We start from the raw sequence: 25,111 nt of genomic DNA, 5'->3' as shown, positions 1-25,111 counted from the left end.
TTCTCTTTACCTTTTGTTGTTGAATGTGATGCTTCAGGAGAAGGTATAGGGGCTGTCCTAACTCAAAGGGGACATCCAATAGCATTTGAGAGTCGAAAATTAAATCAATCAGAGAAAGGGTACTCCATCTATGATAAGGAAATGTTGGCAATCATGCATGCACTTCATAAGTTTAGACAATATTTGGTATGTGGGAGATTCATTGTAAAGACAGACCATAATAGCCTTAGGTTCTTCTTGAACCAAAGGGATTTGAATGATCGTCAACAAAAATGGGTAAGCAAATTACAAGCTTATGATTTTGATATTGAATACATGAAAGGAAAGAATAATGTGGTTGCTGATGCTCTCTCAAGAAAGCCCACTTTGTGTTCCTTATCATCTATCTCTGCTGATTGGAAAGTCTCCATAATTTTAGAGTATGCTAAAGATTCATTTGCCACCAAGATTTTGGATAAGTTAGTGGATGATAACAGGTACAAGGTTGTTGATGAATTGATTTATTACAAGAACAGGATCTTCTTAGTGCCAGGGTCAAAAACTAAGGAGAGGATATTGAGGGCCTTTCATGACACACCTTTGGCTGGTCACCAGGGATACTTCAAGACATACAGGCAAATTCGAGAGCGGTTTTCATGGAAGGGTATGAAAGAGGATGTCCTTAAACACATTAAGGAATGTATGGTATGCCAACAAAGCAAGAGTGAGCAAAATTTTCCTGCAGGGTTGTTGCAGCCACTTCCTATTCCTGAACAAAAATGGGAAAGTATTTCCATGGATTTCATCACTGGGTTGCCCAAGGTTCAAGGTAAGGATTGCATATATGTGGTGGTAGATAGACTAACTAAGTATGCACATTTCTTTCCTATCACATCTGATTTCAAGGCATCACAAGTGGCCAAATTGTTCTTCAAGGAAATTTTTAGATTACATGGTTTGCCTAGAAACATTGTTAGTGACCGGGACAATAGATTCCTCAGCTCTTTTTGGAAGGAGCTCTTTCATTTGGCAGGAACTGAACTCACTCCCAGTACTAGCTATCACCCTCAAACAGATGGACAAATAGAGATAGTTAATAAATGGATAGAAGGATATTTGAGGAACTATGTTTCAAATCAACAACATGCTTGGGTGAAATGGTTACACCTAGGGGAGTATTGTTACAATACATCTCATCACATGTCTATTGGTATGCCTCCTTTTTGTGCTCTTTATGGTTACGATGCCCTTTCCTTTGTTGATCTAATACTTTTTGATAGCAGAGTACCCGCAGCAAGTGATTTCATCAAGCAAAGCCAAGACATAATAAGGTCCCTCAAGGATAATCTACAACATGCACAAAACCAACAAAAGATATATGCTGACAGGAAAAGGATTGAAAGATCTTTTGAGGTGGGAGATTCGGTATTTGTTAGGTTGCAGCCATATAAGCAAAGCACCTTGAAGAGAAGTGGGGCAGAGAAACTCAAGCCAAGGTTCTATGGGCCTTATAAAATCATCAAGAAGGTAGGAGAGGTAGTTTATGAATTAGAGCTCCCACCAAACAGCAAAATACATAATATTTTTCATGTATCTTGCTTAAAGAAGGTTCTAGGCCAGCAAACCATAGTATCTACAGAATTACCACCTCTTGATGATGAAGGGAAATTAGTTTTGATACCAGAAGAGATTTTGGATACAAGAGAGAAAAGGTTGAGAAATAGGAGCATCACAGAGCATTTGGTCAAATGGAAAGGATTACCACTAGAGGATGCAACTTGGGAAGGAGAACATATTCTTGAGAATTCCAACCTTCATTTCTTGAGGACAAGCAATATTTGGGAGGGGAGGACTTGTCATGTCCCCTATTCAAATAATTAAAAAAAAAAAAAACTTTGTTAAGGCAGGCAGGCTCCAAAAAGGTGAAATTTCGGAAAAAAGGGTTAATCTTTGGAAACCAATGGACTAATAAATAAAAATTATTATTAAATTATATTTTATTAACCCCTCTTGGACGTGAGTTAGGGTTATGCCCTCTTTAAAAGGGGTTTGGAGGCATTTTGGGCTCATTCTACGTCTTGATTCTTGATAATTTTCTTGTTGTTCTTCAGAGGCTGCCAAACCTATGGAGAAGGAGACCCAAGAACGGGAGTTTGTAGGTTTCCAAGAAGGCTAAGGACGGGAGTTTGAAGCCATTCCATGTGCATGCTCATACAGAGTTTTCCCTTGTGCTGAATAGTGCCGATTTGGGTGTTTTCGGGGTTGTTTTTGGTTTGAATTTGGGTTTTCAGTTGAGAGTTTCATATCAGTTTGGTTTGCTGTTGTATTTCAGACTTTATGATGTTAAAATAGAGCTGAATATGTGTATTGGGTCGTGATTAAACTTCTGAGATAATTTATGAGTGTTTTGTGGTGTTTTCGGGCATTTTTTGTGTTAATTTCGGGAGCCCGATTGAGCATAGTTTTGCCCTACATTTGTGATCTGTTGTGTAAGGGCTATAAAAATCTGGAAATGTCATTTTGTAGGCTGTTATGCTGCTGAAATCTCTGTAAAAATGTCCATTTTCAGATTTATTAATAATTTGTGAAGTTGTAAAGTTTTTGGCACTAATTTGGACATACCCGATTTGGGTTTTATTGGAAAATTGGCAGATCTTTGTAATATTGGTTGTTTGATTTTAAAGTTCTGATTTGAGGCTGGAAATATCATAAAAAAATCAGTAAAGGGACATTTCAGCAAGTGGTTGATGGCAGTTTTTAGAGGATTCTTCATAGTTTTTATCATTTTTGACTAATTTTTTCTAGGCATGATGTTGGAATCTGAATTAGGGTTATGATTTCTATATATTGTACATTCACCTCATTATGAGGGATTTTCTTTCGGATTTAGAGTTTTGCACATTGTAGATTTTGAGTTGATTGTAAGAGAAAATTTATAGTAGAGATTTTTTTAGCATTGGTTATAGAGATTCAATGATTCCTTCTCATTGATTCTCATGCAATATTGTGAATTTTTTACTTTAATGTTGTGTTTGCCTTCATTTAAGTTACATTCTTTATTGCAGATTTGAATCTTGATACTTGTGATTACAGGTGTTTGTTTGTGATCATTGTTCATTTTGCAAAAAATTGGTGAAACTTAGGTCTCCCTTTCAAAGTAGAAGATCTTGATCCTTGCATAGAAACACTTTTGTGGTTGCATGTTTGTTTAAATATTGTGAATCAATTTTTTCTTTCATAATTCATCTTGGTCTAATTAAAGTTACATTCAAAACCATTGGTGTATCACCTCATTTAGGTTATATTCATTATTTTGTCATTCACTTCTTACCTCTTATCTCACGTATAATTTAGGATTAGGTGATCACTATTTAGGAACTGACCTAGCTTCCAGAGATTCATCTCATATTTTAGGACAACCCACCACTCAAGAGAGTTTCCATGTTGCAACAGGATGGCTAGATTCTGCATCTTGCTATAGGCACAATCTTGATTGACAAAACTTCTTCTTTAAAACACTTGTTCACTAGAATTTCTTCTTTTAAACCTTATATCTTATAGTAGGTATTGGTCATAAAAACTTCTCAAGTTTGCAACAAGTTCCTTGACTACAATAGCTAGTTATAACCAATAGGAAAACTTATGACAAATAAGTATTGACCAACACTTTTGTTCTTCATTACATAAAATGGAAATTTTATTTGTGATTGTTATATATATATATTGCTACCATATGAAATATCAACTTGAATTTGATATCAATTGATTAGTGCCTTATCCATTGTCATATAGAGTCAAAATCAATGACCTTAGACCTATTCAACTGACTTGCAATTAAATGGAAATAGTGAAATCTAAAACTTCATTCTTATCATATCCCTTTGATATATCCAAAACCCTGCCACTTACTAAACGTAATTACTTAATTTTTTGAACCAAAGAAATCAATAAGAGATATACAATTCATCCAAATTGCATCAAATTGAAAGAACCTTACTCATTTCAATCCCAAGACAACAAATACACCATAAAGGAGACAAACCTTAGATACACAAATATGTAGGTTTTTCTTTGTATTACTTTCTTTGAAAATGAACAAAATACTAATTGTGGACTTAAAATTTGACAACTGAACCATTCATATGCACTATATCATCAAGTTTACAAGATTGAATGCATTCACACAAATAATAAAACTTGATGGACTATAGAAATGACATATAATTGAAAAATCTATAGAGTTTTGACCCTTACTCCACATCTTGGAAATCCTTATAAAGGATTACAACAAGCTATAGATGGGAGGACTTGTTAAATTTGACTGAAAAGTGGAAAAAACTTGCAAAGATTACATAGATACTGCATTTAATACCCATTTGCATCAAAATTAGGACATCGGTCAAAAAAATTGGTTTGGAAAAATTCACTATAAGAGTCTTACATTTAATTCATCTCATCCTTTGTTGACTCAGCTATTAGGGTCTTAAATTCTCCAATCAAGCCATTTCTTGATAACCTACCCAATGTATAAGATTTCATCTACATTCCTTGCACTCCACCTAAAGATCATATCCAATCAGATCATGAAATTCTCAGCAATGGCACTTCATTTTCCTGCTTATTTGGTGTTGATTTCTCCTTGCAAAAATTTTCCAACCTTGGTCAAAACCATCTTGACCACCAAATATATCCATGTATGCAAACTTTTTGAATTTCTATTGAGAATCTTAGACTCCTAATCCTATGATGGGACGATCACATGATAGACTAGTAAAGAGAACCCCTTTATAGAATCTTATCATGAAAAACTTAGCTTTACAATCTTACGATCATGGTATTTACCTATTATTGTAGCATCGTGAGCCCTTGGAAGTGCCCCTACAACCATACAAAAACATAGTTATCGCGGCATTGGACTAACCAGCCTTTATATGATCTTACGATCATTACTTTTCTTTTTGGCATAGCTTCGGTGGTCAGTAGATTAATCTCTACAATGTTACGACAAGGCTATCATAACATCATAGTCACATCTTCCATACTATATGATCTCACGATAGTGGTTACCTTCCTTTCTTGGTAACATCAAAAGTTAAATTTCAAACTACTATGACTCATGAAAAAGATACTTTCGTAATATCCCCAAATCATAACATCGAAACTTACAACCATCACATGCATGTTTATCTTCATTATGTTCCTGGGCCCATCCTGCTACATTAGCCTTTTGAAACCTATGATCTTATGATCATGCCTTTTCGTAGCTTCATACAACATTCTAGAAACCCTTACAATGCCATGAGAACCCCCCTTGTCATAAGATCGAGCCTCTATATTTCATCTTTACACTTTCTAGCTTTACAATCTTACGATTGTCATTCGTATTGTATAATCATGGGCCTTGAAATCTTCCTTCATGACCCCACACCTAAAGTCCTTCTTCCTGATCTTACAACAACATCATAACATTGCAATATACTTAGCCCAACCTTCCAATCACACAAGCAAGGCTTGTCACGAGATCGTAACATCGTAATATTACAGGCCCAAGACTTGTCATATCATCTCTAGCCATATCCTTTCACTTCGCAATCTCACAAAAAAGGAACATCATAAGATCAGAACTCTTATATTTTGGCTAACTATTTATCAGATGAAGACATTATTCCTCCTATGACAAAAATCCTTCAAAAATTGGAAATTGCATACCTTGTGATTAGGCAACAACGCGATGCTACGATAAACTAAACACCCACTCGCACCATTAACCCTTGGTTAACCTTATATATCGACTTCATTTGAAAAACCCAACCCACCATTTTGTTTGTTGACCTTTCAAATCTCCTGGACTGTGCCACATGTTGACTAATGATTTTCTCATTTCTCACACTGGCATTTTCATGTGGGCCACTTGGACACATGTCCTTTTCTTGCTTTCCCACATTTTGTAAAGGTCGAGCAGTTTCAAATTGTGGGAAAGTGCCTACCATCGATCAAGAAAAGATCTGACAGCCTAGGTGGAACTTGCAACATTGACCTTCATCTAAAATTATAACTGATCTAGAGCATGTCATACACCACATCATATGATACATACGATCTTACAATAGTGCCATCGGCCTTTTGAATTTTTTATTTTCATGATCTTGTGATCATTGACCTTGTCATAACTTCGTGAGTCACCATATTCACCATTGAGATCTTACGATCACTAGGCATCATAACATTGGGACCTGAATGATCCTCTACATTTCATATCTCAATGATCCTATGACAAGAAGGAAATTTTTTGAATCAAAGAAATCAATAAGAGATATACAATACATCCAAATTGCATCAAATTGAAAGAACCTTACTCATTTCAATCCCAAGACAATAAATACACCATAAAGGAGACAAACCTTAGATACACAAATATGTAGGTTTTCCTTTGTATTACTTTCTTTGAAAATGAACAAAATACTAATTGTGGACTCAAAATTTGACTTAAAATTTGACAACTGAACCATTCATATGCACTATATCATCAAGTTTACAAGATTGAATGCATTCACACAAATAATAAAACATGATGTACTATAGAAATGACATATAACTAAAAAATCTATAGAGTTTTGACCCTTACTCCACATCTTGGAAATCCTTATAAAGGATTACAACAAGATATAGATGGGAGGACTTGTTAAATTTGACTGAAAAGTGGAAAAAACCCGCAAAGATTACATAGGTACTGCATTTAATACCCATTTGGATCAAAATTAGGACATCGGTCAAAAAAATTGGTTTGGCAAAATTCACTGTAGGAGTCTTACATTTAATTCATCTCATCCTCTGTTGACTCAGCTACGAGGGTCTTAAATTCTCCAATCAAGCCATTTCTTGATAACCTACCCAATGTATAAGATTTCATCTACATTCCTTGCACTCCACCTAAAGATCATATCCAATCAGATCATGAAATTCTGAGCAATGGCACTTCATTTTCCTGCTTGTTTGGTGTTGATTTCTCCTTGCAAAAATTTTCCAACCTTGGTCAAAACCATCTTGACCACCAAATATATCCATGTATGCAAACTTTTTGAATTTCTATTGAGAATCTTAGACTCCTAATCCTATGATGGGATGATCACATTATAGACTAGTAAAGAGAACCCCTCTATAGAATCTTATCATGAAAAACTTAGCTTTACGATCTTACGATCATGGTATTTACCTATTATTGTAGCATCGTGAGCCCTTGGAAGTGCCCCTACAACCATACAAAAACATAGTTACCGTGGCATTGGACCAATCAGCCTTTATATGATCTTACGATCATTACTTTTCTTTTTGGCATAGCTTCGGTGGTCAGTAGATTAATCTCTACAATGTTACGACAAGGCTATCATAACATCACAGTCACATCTTCCATACTATATGATCTCACGATAGTGGTTGCCTTCCTTTCTTGGTAACATCAAAAGTTAAATTTCAAACTGCTATGATCTCATGACAAAGAGACTTTCGTAATATCCCCAAATCATAACATCGAAACTTACAACCATCACATGCATGTTTATCTTCATTATGTTCCTGGGCCCATCCTGCTACATTAGCCTTTTGAAACCTATGATCTTATGATCATGCCTTTTCGTAGCTTCATACAAAATTCTAGAAACCCTTACAATGCCATGAGAACCCCCCTTGTCATAAGATTGAGCCTCTATATTTCATCTTTACACTTTCTAGCTTTACAATCTTACGATTGTCATTCCTATTGTATAATCATGGGCCTTGAAATCTTCCTTCATGACCCCACACCTAAAGTCCTTCTTCCGCTAGGAAAACATCATAATATTGCAATACACTTAGCCCAACCTTCCAATCACACAAGCAAGGCTTGTCACGAGATCGTAACATCGTAATATTACAGGCCCAATACTTGTCATAGCATCTCTAGCCATATCGTTTCACTTCGCAATCTCACAAAAAAGGAACATGATAAGATCAGAACTCTCATATTTTGGCTAACTATTTATCAGATGAAGACATTATTCCTCCTATGGCAAAAATCCTTCAAAAATTGGAAATACCTTGTGATCAGGCAGCAACACGATGCTACGATAAACTAAACACCCACTTGCACCGTTAACCCTTGGTTAACCTTATATATCGACTTCATTTGAAAAACTCAAATCTCCTGGACTGTGCCACATGTTGACTGATGATTTTCTCATTTCTCGCATTGGAATTTTCATGTGGGCCACTTGGACACATGTCCTTTTCTTGCTTTCCCACATTTTGTAAAGGTCGAGCAGTTTCAAATTGTGGGAAAGTGCCTACCATTGATCAAGAAAAGATCTGACAGCCTAGGTGGAACTTGCAACATTGACCTTCATCTAAAATTATAACCGATCTAGAGCATGTCATACACCACATCATATGATACTACAGTATCATACGATCTTACAATAGTGCCATCGGCCTTTTGACTTTTTATTTTCATGATCTTGTGATCATTGACCTTGTCATAACTTCGTGAGTCACCATATTCACCATTGAGATCTTATGATCACTAGGCATCATAACATTGGGACTTGAATGATCCTCAACATTTCATATCTCAATGATCCCATGACAAGAAGGAAATCATATGATTGGAGACCCTAAACTTTACCCTTATGACCACCTAACAAACTTAATCATCGTAACATCAGGATAAATTGAATATCATTCAATTTCCCACTCTTTAACAAAATCTAGGGTAGGGTAAGGATGATCATAGATTTTGAATGGATTTTAATAGAAAATGCTAAAAACATGATCATGGGACATAAAAAAACATTCCCCTAGGAAAAATTTATTCAATACTGGGCTAGGGAAAAAATAACTAGGCTAGGGTTTCTCTTGGAAATTGGAAATAAATGAAACAGAAACCCTAACTAGACAAAATTCAAGTATTTTGACAAGGGAATTTCAAATTATTTTTTTATAGTGAAAATGAGGGCTACTAGTTTATATCACACTTCAGGGCTACCGATTTATATCACACTTCTAGGTCTAGAGATTGTGCTACCCTTGACTTCTTTTTGCCTTCACCTAATTAATGTTTTTCTAGACCTAATCATCTTTTCCACTCATATCAAGCCTATAAGCATCATAAAATTCTTGAGTTAAGCTTACCTCCTATGGATCTTAATTGTGGTCTTTTTCCTACACCTTCCATACCTACATTATCTATGGCTTCTACATTTGTTAATCAAGCTCCTACTATTGCTTGTCCATCTACTGATACTCTTATAGAACCTGTGAAGGATGCAATAATTGCTCCTCCTAGTTCTCAACACATTTTAAACAAGACAAAATGTAATCAATCTGCAAATGAACATTGTAAGAAGTATTATGCTCAAGCTAAAGCTCATAAGTTTGTTCTTCAAAAATATTTACCTTCTTCAGATAAGCCTATGCATGATTTGTTAGAAGAAGTTGTTGTTAATAATGATGGTAAGATGCATGATTATAATGATTTCATTCGTATCTTAGATCCTATTTTGATTAATCTAGATGAATAAGATACTCTTGATAATATTGATGATGTTAATGATGAATATGAGACTATTGACATTGATATTGATTTATCTAATATGCTTTCATCACAATTAACACTTACACCTAGCATCGAATATTGTGATTCTCAAGTTAATCCTTGTTTAGAATTGGTTATCATTCCTACTATGTTGGGTATAGTCCCTCTTATGAGTTAAGCACCTTCCCTAAATAATATACAATGAGACTCTAGGCAACACTCTTGATTGACTTGTCCTTTATGGTATCTTTGTTGTGTGTTTGCTTGTTGTATTGTGATTCTCCTATGATGTGTTTGCTAAATGTTGTTAGATTCTTTTATACAACCCTTGTGGCTTTGTTGGTGCAAGCTGATAAAGGAATTTAACCTGCTGTACCATTCCTCTATTTGTATCTGTAAGCATTTTCCTTAGGAAAAAATGACGCTAAGATCAAGAAGCTCAAGCATTAGCACAAGAGAGACTAATGGTGATCCAATGAGAATCTCAATAATGATTAAAATGATAATGGAGTTTAGATGATTGGATGAATACACACTAGAAGTTCCTTGTATATAAAGGAAACTAGAATGACTAGGAGTCAGCAAAGAGATAAGGATTACAACTCAACACATGTCCACCAAAGGTGGATTATCCTCCATTGAGAATAGGAGTATGCCCAAAAGAAGGTGGCAAACAAGGTAACATGTCCATGTATGAAAGTGAATCAACCTCCAAAGAGAAGGAATCCTCTTGATATTAAAATATGGAAAGTGAAGAACTGTAGCCTCCCCTACATGATGAATGCACACCCATGAAAGAAGCTCTTTGATGACTAAAGAAGTTGCACCATGAAAAATGAATGATGTTCCTCCTTGTAGGAAGAAGTGGTGCCATAGGTATAGTAGAGAATGCTTCCCAACTAGTAGGAAGAATCCTCAAAAGATATGATGTTTGAGGAAACTGGAATACAATCTCCAAAGACTAATATGTCTCTTTTGAAGTAAAAGAGTCCTACTCCAACTGCTGAAAAGAAGTGGCCACAATCATGTCAGTCTCAAAATAAAGATCAAGTGGTTGAGGGTTAAAGTGTTCCCTCACAACAAGTGAAGAAGAATTCTCCTCAACAAAGAGAAGATGTATGTCATCAATAATGTCTCCCACATCTTCAATATAAGACTCCACAAACAACACTGCAATGTCTAGAAGGAAGTTATCCCATGAAGTTGAAATAGGAAGACATGGTGTTTCCTACTGCACTAAATCAAGAGCATCTATGGCTGGAACTGGATCAGTAGAAGCAATAGGAGCATCAAGAGTTGTAGGTACCACAACTAGAGTGACTAGAAGTAGAATGTCCTCTAGTAATGGAGGGACTCGTGGATCTCCATATGCTTCCCAAAGACACATCCAACATCATGAGGACTACTTACCTTACTAAGAGGAGAAAAGGATTCCTTACTCATACTATTATACATAAAGTGAAGAAGTAGAGAAAGATGTCCCCAATCAGTATTAGGTGGAAATATCTTTGAAAATAGATAAGGAAACACTTCCTTATGTTCTCTTAGATGCTCAATCATCAAAGCACTCCATTTCTGATAGTTCCTTTTTGTCAATTTGAATCTTAAACCAAAGTGACACTTTTGACATGACTCCATGAGATCAAATAATGTATACACCCCCAAAATGCAAAAAATAAAATCAAAGAAACCCCCCTTAATGCATGATTTGGCACTTTATAGTTAGTGTGATTACAAAGGGTGACTTGTCCAAATGAACCAAAGTGGACTTCTAATTTTGATGATTACAACAACAAATATGAAGCTATATCAAACTCAATAATATAAGACACAAGATCTCTCAAGGATCTAATTAGTTACAAGTGCTAATAGGCCAAAATGAGACCAAAATTTGAAAGTACTATGTCTACTCAAAATTACTTCAAACTGATACCAGATCTGGGAAGTAGAAAAAAAATTAAAAAAATAGCACCTAAATATGTGTTTAGATGAGCCTGAACTAGGCCTTTGAAGTTACAAAAATTGATATTTGCGATTTGTAGAAAAATTTAGGAGTATGGATTGCAAACAAGCTGCAAGAATGTGTAGATCATGAAATTCTACCCCAAAACAAAACAAAAAAATTGCTTGAAAAATGGAGTTCGTATGAGGGAGATATCACTATTTGAAAATCACCTCTGTAATTATTTTTCTTGAATCATCGTTGTTGCACCTTCAAAAATCAAATGACTCTAGATTTCACCTTAGATGTCTGATTTTGATGTAACAAAAGTCAATTTGGGGGTTTCTTGAACTTTTCAATGTGATACCAATATATGATTTACACCACCAAACTCCAATCTTGACCTGCAAAAAAAATCTCTCCAATGGGTATGGTACCATGTAAGAATTTTTCTTAGGAAAAAATGATGCCAAGATCAAGAAGCTCAAGCACCAGCACAAGAGAAACTAATGATGATCAAATGAGAATCTCAATAATGATCAAAATGATAATGGATATTAGATGATTGGATGAATACACACTAGAAGTGCCTTGTATATAAAGGCAACTAGAATGACTAGGAGTTAACAAAGAGATAAGGATTACAACTCAGCACATGTCCACCAAAGGTGGATTATCCTCCATTAAGCACAGGAGTTTGTGCGATGATGAGAGGTTAAGTTTACATAGGTGTATTTCATAAAGAGATGTTGTAGACACCATGTCCTCTAATAAGTTGCTAACTCCTATGTTGTCAATAAGACAACTCATATGTCTATGCATATTCCTAAGTAAAATTAAGTAAAGTGTATTAATAATTAATTATTTACACTAACAATATCTCTATTTTTCCATATGTTGTTTCATGTTATGTTGTACCTATGCCATTATTCATAAATGTTCCCTTGTGTAATGGATTCGTGACTTGGTAGCACTGATTCTTTTTGGTCTTCAAGTCATGGTCCAAAATGATTCTTCTTCATATTTCTTATGTGATATTTCCTCCTTTGTTATTGTACTTCTACTTTCTTTGGGGAATGATGTTAATTCATTTTCAATAATATCATATATATATATATATATATATTATCTTATGATCATACTGACCCCACGATAGGTAAATCCCTTCTATCTTCTCTGTATGTTTATGTGGTATTTCCCTTTATTTTTTTCATTTGGGGGCATTTGGTAGTGGTAATGTAATCAGTGGAGTTGTTTATGTTTCTGTTAAAGCGATTGCTCTTGTTAAAGGGTTAGCAATGACTTTAACACAGGGGCATACGCTCTGCTCACCTATTGCACATACACACTTTTTGATATACATATATTATTTTTCAAGATACCTTTTCTCCATTTGGATTACTAACTAATCCTTAAAGCATGGATTTTTATTTTAGGATCTCTGATCCCTCAAGTTTCAAATGTTTTGATCCCTTAAGGTTGAAGGTGTCCTTAAGATTGGACCTCTTTTTCTTTTGGTTTTACTCTTGTGGAATATAATATTCTTGAGGGTGAATCCTTGATGGGTTGACTAGTGGGTAGCCACATTCACTAGGTGGCTCAATTTCATCTTTCTAGTTTCAATGTTTCCTTGTGTGGTTCAATATGGGGACATAAGTTCTCATTGGGGGAGATAGTCACACTCTTTCTCTCTTATCCTTTTTTCTAGAGATGTCTCTCTTATTGTGAGATTGGAGTTGATGAAGACTTGAGTCCCAAGGGGCTTGAGGATCCTTTTGTCCCTTTGATTTTAATAAGATTATATTTTCATTATGATCTTCTTTACCAAGAGTTTGTGTCAAGTCCATACCCTTCCTAAAGTGAGGGGCTTAATGTATCATCTTAAAATGGAAGCACTTCCATGATAAGAACATTTATCCCTCCAAGTAAGTAGTTTGGAGTCATGTCAAGTGCCTTGAAGAGGTCCTTGCACAGATCTAGATACCCCCCCCCCATTATGCTTTTCTCCCCCTATTTCTAGCCTTTTTATGACAACTTTCTCTAAGAAACTAAAGACTTTCACTTTCCAGGTAAATAACAACTTGATGGGTCAAGGTCAAACTCAACCCTGACCTAGGTCAAAATCATCCCTAACCTTGATCTAGGTCAAGAAAAACTTCAACTTTGACCTATGGTAGAGTCGGCCTCGACCTAGACCCCTAGTCCAAATTTCAAGCTCTAGAGGTTTCAAGATCTTGGGCTTTGAAAAGTTTCATTTTCCCACTTCTAGGTCTGTTGTTTCAGGTTTTGGAATGGTAAACTCTTAAATTACATTTAATCTAGGTCCATTTCTATAGGTTAAGGATAATTGGGATTTAATTCTCCAATGTTGGCCTCTCTAGAAGTTTGTGCCCTAAATCACTATATAAGGAAGCCTTCACTCATTTTCTGAATAAGGTGATATTATAAGAGAAGAAGACAAGGAGATTATATCAGACAATCCATTATCAAGCATTCAATCATTCAAATATTCAAGATCTAATTCATCAAGGAAATCCATTGCTAGTCATTGAAGGATTCAATCTCTATGGAGCCCTCTTGTTGAAGATTCCTCCATCCACATTCATTCATGCATCTTCATATGCTAAGATCCATTCAAGATTGGTGTTGAAGATCTGATGACATTAATTTGAGACATCCTACATTCATTTGGAGCATCCATACTTGTGGATTCAAGGATTTGAATACTCCACATAAGAATTTCAACATAAGCAAGGTGAATAGTTCCATTTACTTTGTTTATAAATATTACAATTTCAATTACATTTCAAGGTTGATTCCAAATTGGTGTTTTACCAAGGCAAACCCCCATCCAAATAAAAAAAACCATTTTTTTTTACAGGTACAAGACAATGAATTGAAGTTCAGATTTGGATACCCTTTTCAATGAACCTCCAAAATCCACAAACATAATTTTCGTCAGAGCAGTGTAGGTCAAGGTCATTAAAAAAGGGGTAATATTATGCCCCGCTATCTAGGTCAAGGTTGACCTACCCTCAAAAGGACAAAAGTTTTCTGGGCATTCTTTGCCTTGGTATTTCCAATCTAGAGTAGGTTGTACAATTCCCTGAAATTATGCACAGACATCAAAAATCAACATTTTCTAGATTTTCCCTATTTTGAGGTTAGTATTTGTCTAGTATTCGTTTAATATTTCAAGTACATACTTTCTATAGTAGATTATAGGATTTCCTCCTTTCTTCATGTTCACAATCATTTGATTCATTTGGGCATTGATCACTTCTTTATGATTAATCAATTTGAATCTTTCCTTTTTGGGAATTTGGGTTAAGGATAGGTCCTAAATTATCCCTCTTACATCATATATTCATATTTACCCCTATTCATTTTAATCCTATTCAAATACCTTGTTCCTTTGATTGATTTTCACTTTGAAATTGGTGGTCCTCTTATGACATTTTTGTTACCATTTCCATCCCATGAATCTTCTTCTTCAAATTTAACATCCCTACTGATGATCAATTTCTTTGAAGTAGGGTTATACATTATATAAGCTTTTGATTCTTCACTATAACCAATAAAGATACATTTTTCACTTTTATGATCTAGTTTAGTTCTCAATTTAGATGACACTAATGAATAAGAAAGACATCCAAAAACTCTAAAATGGGATACATTGTGTTTCTTACCATTCCATGCTTCATGTGGAATTTTTTTCTTAACACTTTTTGTAGGACTTTTGTTCAAGATGTATACAATGCATGCTATAGCTTTCACCCAAAAATCATTGGACAAATTTTTGGCCTTCAACACATTTCTTTCCATTTCCATTATGGTTTTGTTCTTCCTCTCTACTACACTATCTTATTGTGGTGTGTACCTTATTGTAAATTACTTCTTATTGCCATGACATCTTCAAAAGTCTAGAAACTCATTATAATTTAATTCACAGCCTCTATAAGATTGTAATACCTTAATGTATAAACCACTTTATTTTTCAACCAAAGTTTTAAACTCCTTGAATTTTTCAAAAGCTTTACTATTTTGTTTGAGAAAGTATATCTAAGTCTTCTTGCTAAAACCATCAATATCAATAAATGTTAGGAAATGTATACTTCCTCCTAACGATGGAGTTTGCATAGGCTCACATATATATCAGTGTGAACTAATTCCAATGGTGTTGAAGTTATCCTTATGAACTTCCTACTGGAAAGCTTTCTCTATGTTATTTTGCCAATATCCAACTTTCACATGAACTTGGTGGTCACACTATTTGAGGTAATCCTTTCACAATATTTTTGTTTTGTAACAAGCTCAAAGCATCAAAATGGAGATGACCATACCTCAAACTCCATAGCCATTAATGGTTTGAGAATACTTTCTTGAAGCCAACTTATTTTGCTCCTTGAATGCAATGAGTCTGGAGCAGGAACACTCAATTTTGTGTCACATTGAACCTTGCAATTAACTTGCCACATAATTATCAAAGAATACTTTGTAACATTTTTTCATTAATCTTCCAACACTCATGAGATTATGTTTTAATCGAGGCACAAAATAAACATAAGGAATATACCTCTTTCCTCCATTTTTTTCAAGACATTTATACAACCTTTTTTCCATTACATAGACTTTACTATCATTTCCTAACTTCAAGTTTTATAGCATCATCCAAACTAGCAAATAAATCTTTATTTCTAGTCATATGATTACTACATCCATTATCTAGGAATCATATATCATTAGAACTTTCTTAAGAAATATTGCAAGTTATGAGTAAACTTCTAGATTTATTATCAGATACATATGAGTAATTAACACCATTATTTTCATTATCCTCTTGTTTTTTTCTACACTTACTTGCAAAGGGACCACATCTCTTACAATAATGACATTGCATTTAATATTTATCAATCCTTGATGAGGGGCATTGTAATGGACTTCTCCCACATCCTTTGTTGAAACTCTAGATGGATAGAATTTTCCTTTCTTCTTGATTTAGACTTACATGCCCATATATGCTTCTACCTCTACCTCTTCCTCTTTAGTTTGATCTTCCCCCTCCTCTTCCAAAAGATACGTATGACCTAAAATCATTCTCCAGAGAAGAATTTTTATTCCTATTCATTCTAGTTTTATTAGATAAAGTGACCCCATTAACTCATCAATGATTGGTGGCGTAACCCTCTCACACTATTCCCCACTGACAGGTGAAACTTGCATGAGAAAAAGAAGATGAGAAATGATATAAAATATAATATCAAGCAAGAAATTAATAATTAATCAAATAATACATACCATAGAGGTGTCAAGGCCAAATGAAATGGCTGAAAGTGTGACAATATCCAAATCTCTAATCTCGTCCTTTGTATATATATATATACATTAACAATGCTATGATGAATCAAATTCATAGACTTACCATAGCAAAATGAGTCCATATCTCTACTCACCCCTCCTCATCTCTCGTAGGAGTTGTGGTTGTTTTTGAATCATGTTTGTTGTGTAATCATTCCCAACCTCAAACTAAACGTTAGAACCAATAATGGGACCCAAAAAAAGACTCTTAAACATTATGCAAGTATGCAATACACAAACATGTAAGGAACTATTAGATGTACTAGCACCAACATCATTTACATGAGGAGGCAATAATGACCTAATCTGAGTGACTAGTAGACTAGTCAAATGATGAATGGCTCTAATAGATGTTACAATAGCACTAGTGATGATATCACGATGTTAGACTAGAGGAGGGACAGGGATATGAGGGGGGGACAAATGTGGTGGCTTTCTTTCGCTTTGCCTCAGGTCTATCTTGCAGAGCTTTACCTCCGATGCTCATATTCAACTAAATGGTCCAATAATTAACTTTAAGCCCTTTGACAAAATCAACATATAATTTTCTTAAGAAATGTATGGCACCTCCAAGTTGTTGTGTCATGGTTTGTCAAAAATCATCGACCAGTGGTCCCAAAAATGAGTTCTAATGGCCTCATTAGTGCACCATTTGATTGACAATTTTGGTTTTCGAGGGTCAACATTTTTACTAGTTTTGGGATTGGAAAATAGGTTGGTTAATTTTTTTTTACTAATATTAAGAGCCAATAACCCCATCATAATCCAAAACATCTTCAAATTGTCAATACATCTCATTACGCCAACAAAGAGCTGCCATCATGATGGTTGGTAAGGGTCTCAATATTTGCTAAGGGTCTCAATATTTGCTAAGGGTCTCAATATTTGCCACAATAGTATTAAGGGTGGTCATCATGAGAGATAAAATAGGGATAGTGTTACATGTTTGTTACACAACACTCAATTGATTTAGATTTTTTTTAGTTAGGTCTTGAATTCAGGGAGGGTTTTGAGGGGGTATTGGTAGGTTTGGATTGTTTTGAGGATCATCATTTGGTAGGGGATTTTTTAGAGGTTGGTTAGGGTCTTCCATACCTCTTTATAATACAAATTAATATATAATTATAATTTGAACGAATAATTTATAAATCAAACTTAAAAACTTCTATTTTCACTACAAAAACCTAATTAACAAAAACTAAATCAATCAAAAAATAATAAAAATTGAACTTACTTGTCTTTGGATGCAATGTGGAGTGAGAAAATGCCAAGGAATATTTGTATACCTAATTTAGAAACTTATACTCGATAGTAGAGGCCGTTAATATTGAAAGAAAATGACAAAATTGTTGGAGTTGATGAAATCCAACTCTGAAGATGCCCAAGATCACCTGCATGTGAAAACTTGTCAAAGGGAAGCCAAAGAAGGAAGAGCGTGGAGCAAGGGAAAAACCCTAAATGGACATAAGAGAGAAGAAGATATTGCAACAAAAGAAAATATGTATTTACAATATGCAAGAAGTTGTTGTGAAATATAACGAGGGAGCTCGAATATAAAGAGCTCAAGGAATCTTCCAGAACAAGCTAGAAGATGCTAGGAGATAAGTGTGACAACTAAGCATACATCCACATAAGGTGGAAATTCTTCGAACAAGGTGAGAGGATAAGTATGACTTAGGAGAGAACAAACTCTCGTATTGTCAACAACTTATAACAAACTCCTAGACTACAACTAATAAATAAAATGCATTTACCTAAGTAAGCTTAAGTAAATAGAATAAATAATTAACAATTAATTATTTACTCTAACACCCCCCCTTAACTGCAACTTAGGGAAATGCCTTACGCTCACAAAACTAAGATGAAATGCAGAATGGGTCCCAGCAACAAGGCCATGTTAGGTACCCATGTACAATGCAACAAAATGCAAAAGATTCAACCTCTAAAAATGGGGAAAGAGAGAAAACCACGTGGGAAAAACCCTCCCCCAAAAAGAGGTAACCTAGTGAACAACTGAAGAAGCCTCCAACTAGGGAAATGTCCCATAAAACAAGAACATGGAATGATTATGAAGAGCATCACTAAAGCATGAAGAAGCCGCAAAATCTACCATCAGAAAAGAAAACTGGTGATTTGAAGAACCTCTATGGAAGAAGAAGGCACAAACTGAGCATGTCTATATGGTAGATGATCCATCTTACTGAAATGCATAGGTAGCCAGCCATTGCAATCGCTTTGTATATAGGATCAACCACTCAATACATAGTTCACACTATCAAGCCATTGAAGCATAGATACATTAGAACAATAGCATAACCCCCCCTTAATGCAAATGGGGTGAGATGATAGGAAACTGAGAAGGTGGGCCAAAATCTCCTACAAACGAGCCAAGAATGATGAGAGAGGAAGAGGTACAAAAACTTATAAAGACACAGTCAAACTGACTCTGCATGGGGCTAATGTCATGGAAGGGACACTCACTTGACAAAGGAAGAATGCCTAAAATAGCAAACAACTATCCCCCCCATGGTGCTTTATAAAAATAGTGCATGTACAATTGACTCAAAAACAACATTTATGACCCCCAAAATGCAAGAGTGACACTTTATCTTAGTGCGATACATAAAAGTGCTTCAAAATGATAGCTACAATGATCAAAACAAGGAAAAAGCTGACACAAAAGATAGGACAGCCTAAAAAAAAGGAAACCATGCTAAGAAAATGATCCTTGGACCTAAACCACTCAAGATATCCACCATATAGAAAAAAATGCCAAAAATATGATAGAAAGAGCATGGGCCAAAAAAAAAAGGACTACATTTCTGAAAAGGTGACAAAACTAGCTTTCCAAAAATATAAAGTTTTCAAAAAATTGACATGGGATGCAAAAGATATGCATGTCGGAGTATAAAACACAACTTCATACTTCAACTAAAAAAAAGGCAATAAAAATGTATCCAAACTTAAAAATACCTACACCAATGTCTCCATCTCAAAACCATCTTTTGGGCACTTCTTTTAGATCAAAAAAATACCTCTGTACGCTCAAGTTATGGCCAAAAAATTGCAAGTAGTTCCAAAATGACTCTAGATATGTGCAAGCAAGGTATGCTGATGCAGTACTAACATCAAAATTTCACTGTATTAAATTTGACAGCCTGCAGCCTGTCAATGCAAAAAAAAGGTGCCATATGGTAGGTATAGCTAATGTGGTAGGGACCAAATTGCAAATCATGACATGGCACTCGTGCCACGTGTCAATCGCACAATGGTGGAGAAGTGCAAAGGTGGCGCCGATTGTACAAACCCTGTAGTAGAGACATGTGTCCAAGCTAAAGTTGCTAATAGTGTAGAAAAATTTGATGTGGACACTAAAAATGTTGATGTAGATTGCATAGTTGGAAAGTGGAGCTTTGGGTGGCAGACAGGTGCAAGAGCGATGAATCTAGTCAGAGAACCTACGGAGGCGGGGTGGCCTGCTGGCGGCAGCTGGGCCGGGCTGCTCGGCGGTGGCTCAACCAACCGCAGTGGCCGATGAATCATGTGTGGGTGGCCACCCGACAGTACACTGGTGGAGTGGTTGAATTATTATTTTTTAAATTTTTTCGCTCAAAAATTCGTATGATCTGTATGGCAGCAACCCGGAGGCCAAATTTTTTTTTTCTTGAACGCCTTATGTCCAAAAATGAAAAGTTTTATATGAATCCTGACTGTAAACGGCCTTTTGAATCCAATGGTAGCATCTATTTGGGCTCAATGTGCTCTAAAAATTTTTTGTTCCCCTGATTTGAAGAAAAAATGCACAAGCAAACTAGGGTTTGTGACTTCAAATCATGGCTTCAAAAATTCTTCAAAAAAGTAGCAATAGGGAGGCTCTGATACCATGTTGAAGTTGATGAAATCCAACTCTGAAGATGCCCAAGATCACCTGCATGCAAAAAATTGTCAAAGGGTAGCCAAGGAGAGAAGAGCGAGGAGGTAGGGGAAAACCCTAAATGAACATGAGAGAGAAGAAGATATTGCAACACAAGAAAATATGTATTTACAATATGCAAGAAGTTGTTGTGAAATACAATAAGGGAGCTCGAATATAAAGAGCTCAAGGAATCTTCTAGAACAAGCTAGAAGATGCTAGGAGATAAGTGTGACAATAAGCATACATCCACATAAGGTGGAAAGTCCTCGAACAAGGTGAGAGGATAAGTATGACTTAGGAGAGAACGAACTCCCATATTGTCAACAACTTATAACAAACTCCTAGACTACAACTAATAAATAAAATGCATTTACCTAAGTAAGCTTAAGTAAATAAAATAAATAATTAATAATTAATTATTTACTCTAACAAAAATAAGCGTCCAAATTTTTAAAATAATCTATGCATAGGTTTCGAGTATTTGATATATTGGGTATGCAATATGCCTTGGTAGATTTTTTTCGCTTTGGCATTAGGATTGGGGGAAAAATGAAAGAGCTGATTTCAAATCACTTTTGGATATTTTTGGAGTAGATTTTTTTTCCACATTACCAATTTTTGGCCCACCATGATCTCGCACATACCCAACTATTACAATAGTTTTAAATATGCACACATATTTTTCTTTCCTAGACTCAACTCTTCAGGCTCTCATACCAATTTGAAGGCTAAAAATTAAAAGATAGACATGCACAAAAGAAAATTGATCTTATTGCCTTGTTGCCTTACATAATGCATGACATAAAACCTCTATATATAGAGGCTTAAGAACTCTCTACAATAACTAGAACACTTATCACAAATATTAGATTAATGCATAACATTCATTATGAACAACTAGAGGTAGTTGGAGGTTGAAGGTTAAACAATATTGGGCACTTGTATGTGGCATATTGTCTACTTTGACAATAGGATGTTGGGAGAAATTAATTACTATCTGTCGACAAACCTTATTATTATTAGGAATGACTCAGACTATACACTACTCAAATCATAGTGAGGAAATTTTGGGTACACCATATGATGAGGGAAGTTTGGGTATCAGCTTCCAATATGTACAATGAAGTAAGCATTTTGTATGGTGACTATCATGTAGAGTACTTGTGTGGCGATAGAGAGACCAGAGGCATCCGTGTGACTAAATGAATTTGTGTGACCAAAGGCATCCAAGTGACTGAAGGAATCCATGTGATTGAAGGCATCTGTATAACTGAAGGCATCCATGTGACTTAGATGAAGGGAGTGTTTGAGGCAAAGGGAGTGTTTGAGGTGAAGGGAGTGATCGATCCTGAAGGGAGTGTTCATTTTTAAGGGAGTGACCTAATGTTGAAGGGAGTGTCCTAATGTCAAAGGGACTGACCATCAGGACCATCATTGGGAACTGATCAATACTGCCAATAACTATTTTGTTATGTGACAGTTAATGCATTAGATTGCATAATGAATTACAGTGTGTATAAATTACTTCATTTTTTGTTAGGATAACAATGGGATAATATTAAGTTGATTATAAAGGAAATCATAGACTATTAGCATATGCAAGAATCTATAGTTCATTGTATGTGATATTGATTACTGTAACGGAAAGAAGTTGTTTAGGTTCTTGGGTGGTGGGCTTTTTATTAGAAGGGTTTCCCATGTTAAATTTGGTCTCCTATGTTTATCTTGTGTGCATGTTATTTTTCTATGTTTTTGTTTCTTCTGCATACATCTCAATGCTTTCAAGTAGATTTGAAATCTTTCCCATTTCCTTTGTAAATTGACATCAGGAAGGCATTTCCACATAAAGCTTTCCAAACATTTATGTGAAAATATCACTAAAGCATTTTAAATATTATTGAACTTGCACATCAACAAATTTTAGAGTTTGAAGCAACCTAGTTTCTTGCAAACAATAGTCTACTAATCCTTGTTATGGATTGCAAGAAAAGTCCTCATAAGAGGTTTTTGAGGAGTGATTTAAATATTATTCTTTGATAAAATATCTTAAAATAAAAAGTTTCCAAAAGAAAAAAAAGAGAAACTAATAACGAAACAAAGCATATATCTATCTTACTTTTATTTGATTTTGAGATGATGCCTCCATTTATTGTACATACTTGGATTAAAGAGAGATGAAACATTGAATGAAGAAAGGACCAAATCTCTGGCTTGCTTTTAATTTATTTTGACATGTAATGTCATGTTAGCTTCCATGCCTTCCTTAAATATTATACATACTTGGATTATAGATAGATAAGACATGTGAGTGAAGGAGAGAAATCGAGAAAGTTAAGACATGAGCTTGTCATAGGAAAGAAGCTAATCAACTTTCCTACAAACCCGAGCATTCTTCCACAATCTTCTTGGCCTGCAAAAGTAGCCTTGTTGAGGAGCACAATTGGCATCTTCCTTGCACTTGCATAAATTCTCCACCACAAAGAGATGATCGTTTACCTGCAGAAAGGTGGCCTCTTACCATTTATGGAAGGGATGACAAAGCACGATGAGAATGTCTCAATGTAGCTCTTCCATTCTTGGAAGGATAGTAAGGTAGCTATTAATGGGATGAGATTTGAAATCTTGAAGGAAATCATTGTGAGCAGCAGAGAGTTTATCATGGAAGGAAAGAACTGGCAAAGGTAGGCCAAGATTACTGAGGAAACTAGTATGCGAAAATTCTTCAAATTTAAGGAAGAATCGGTGTGAATACATGGTGGGTTTTCAAGAGAAGTCCTTCTTGAACCTTGGGATGTCATTTGATATGTGATTATGCAGTATATAACCCTTGAAGATTTCTTCTAGGTACTCTATTATTACCACTTCCCCATTCTTAATCACTTTAGAAACTTGGAACATATTTCCTTCCCATTTCTTTTGTTGCATTTGTTGTAAGATTGCATTTATAAGGCTAAGAGGAAACATGAGGAGGGTGAAACCTTCTACCTCATCCATTAGGGGCTCATGAACAAATTATATACCCAATATCTCACCCAAAACCCACTACTCCTAGTTAACCCCCAGCCTCTGTTACCCCCAAAGTCCCTTTGGACCCTAGCACTGGCCCTAGCCATAAGAAAATTAAAAAAAATCTAGGCCCTAAGGTTAATATTAGCATCATTGAGTCAGATTCAAACACTAGGAAGAGTAAGAAGCTTGCTAGGTGATCCAGTAAATGTCTCTAGATGGAAAAATTTAGGTCCCCCCTAAGCACGATTCTAGCTTTGAATCTATTGAAAGTGATGTCAAAACCTGGAAAAAAGATGAGACTGCCCCAGGACACCAAGCTTGTCCCTAACTCTATTATCACTTCTCATATATTTGACACCCTCGAAGCTACCCTAGCTAGAAGTAGGGGGGAAGACATCACATCCCCTAGGAAATAACAATCAAACTAGTATCTTCTACAAATTTGATACTTTGGTGGAATTTTCCACCAAAGTCATGCATTTCATGACCACCACCCTTTACTTTTTTCATTTGAATAAAGAGGAGAAGGACCTTGGCAAAGAAAGTATGACAAACTGCTATATTTCTTACTTCCCAATGGAGAACTGGTTGAAGACTATCTTGGATAAACTGGTCAAGGTGGAGGGGGAGGACGTGAATAAGAACATGTCTAAGGAAAAGAAGGAAGATGATCATGGATAGAAGGAGGGTAGCTAGCCCTGGGTCTAGAGTTCATTTTTGTTTTTTTTACTCACAACTATGAACTCGGTACCCTACGAGGTTTTACTTTTTATGCTTTTATTATTTATTGGGACTAATAGAAGAGATGTGTTTAAGTGTTGCTGGTTTATTTATTAGTATTTATTGCATATTAGTTTAAGGATTGATAGTACTATTAATTCGGTCATGGAAATTATGTGTTTTTTGAAGTTTAAAGTTGGTATTAGTTAGTTGACTAGCAGGTAACCTCCGGTTGACCTAAAACCTTTTTTGTACTCCAGATCCAACTTCCCATCTTTTTGGCTACTATCTCATGCTTCAAAAACATTAGCTTCAATCTCCAAATCCATCTCAACCTCAACCAAAACCTAAGCCTAAATTGAAGACTCAACCTAAACATCGACAACAATCTACAAATAAAAGACCTTGGGAACTTTTGATTACCTTTGATGATTTTAAGACTATTAAAGTTCCTGATGGCCCCCATTAAATTTATGCTAGAATTTGTCACATACTTACTCATGGTTGTCTTGTTATTCCTGCATCCTTAGTCAATGTTATTACTAAAGAAAATATTTTTATGAAAAACTTGCAATGTGATTCTTATGATACATCTAATGTGTGGATTCAAACTTTTAATGGT

This window comes from Cupressus sempervirens, chromosome 1 (genome assembly GCF_028749045.1).
Source record: "Cupressus sempervirens isolate cs-2001-9-10 chromosome 1, ASM2874904v1, whole genome shotgun sequence".
Taxonomy (NCBI): domain Eukaryota; kingdom Viridiplantae; phylum Streptophyta; class Pinopsida; order Cupressales; family Cupressaceae; genus Cupressus; species Cupressus sempervirens.
The sequence above is the reverse complement of the archived record's forward strand: the minus strand, read 5'-3'. Positions refer to the sequence as shown.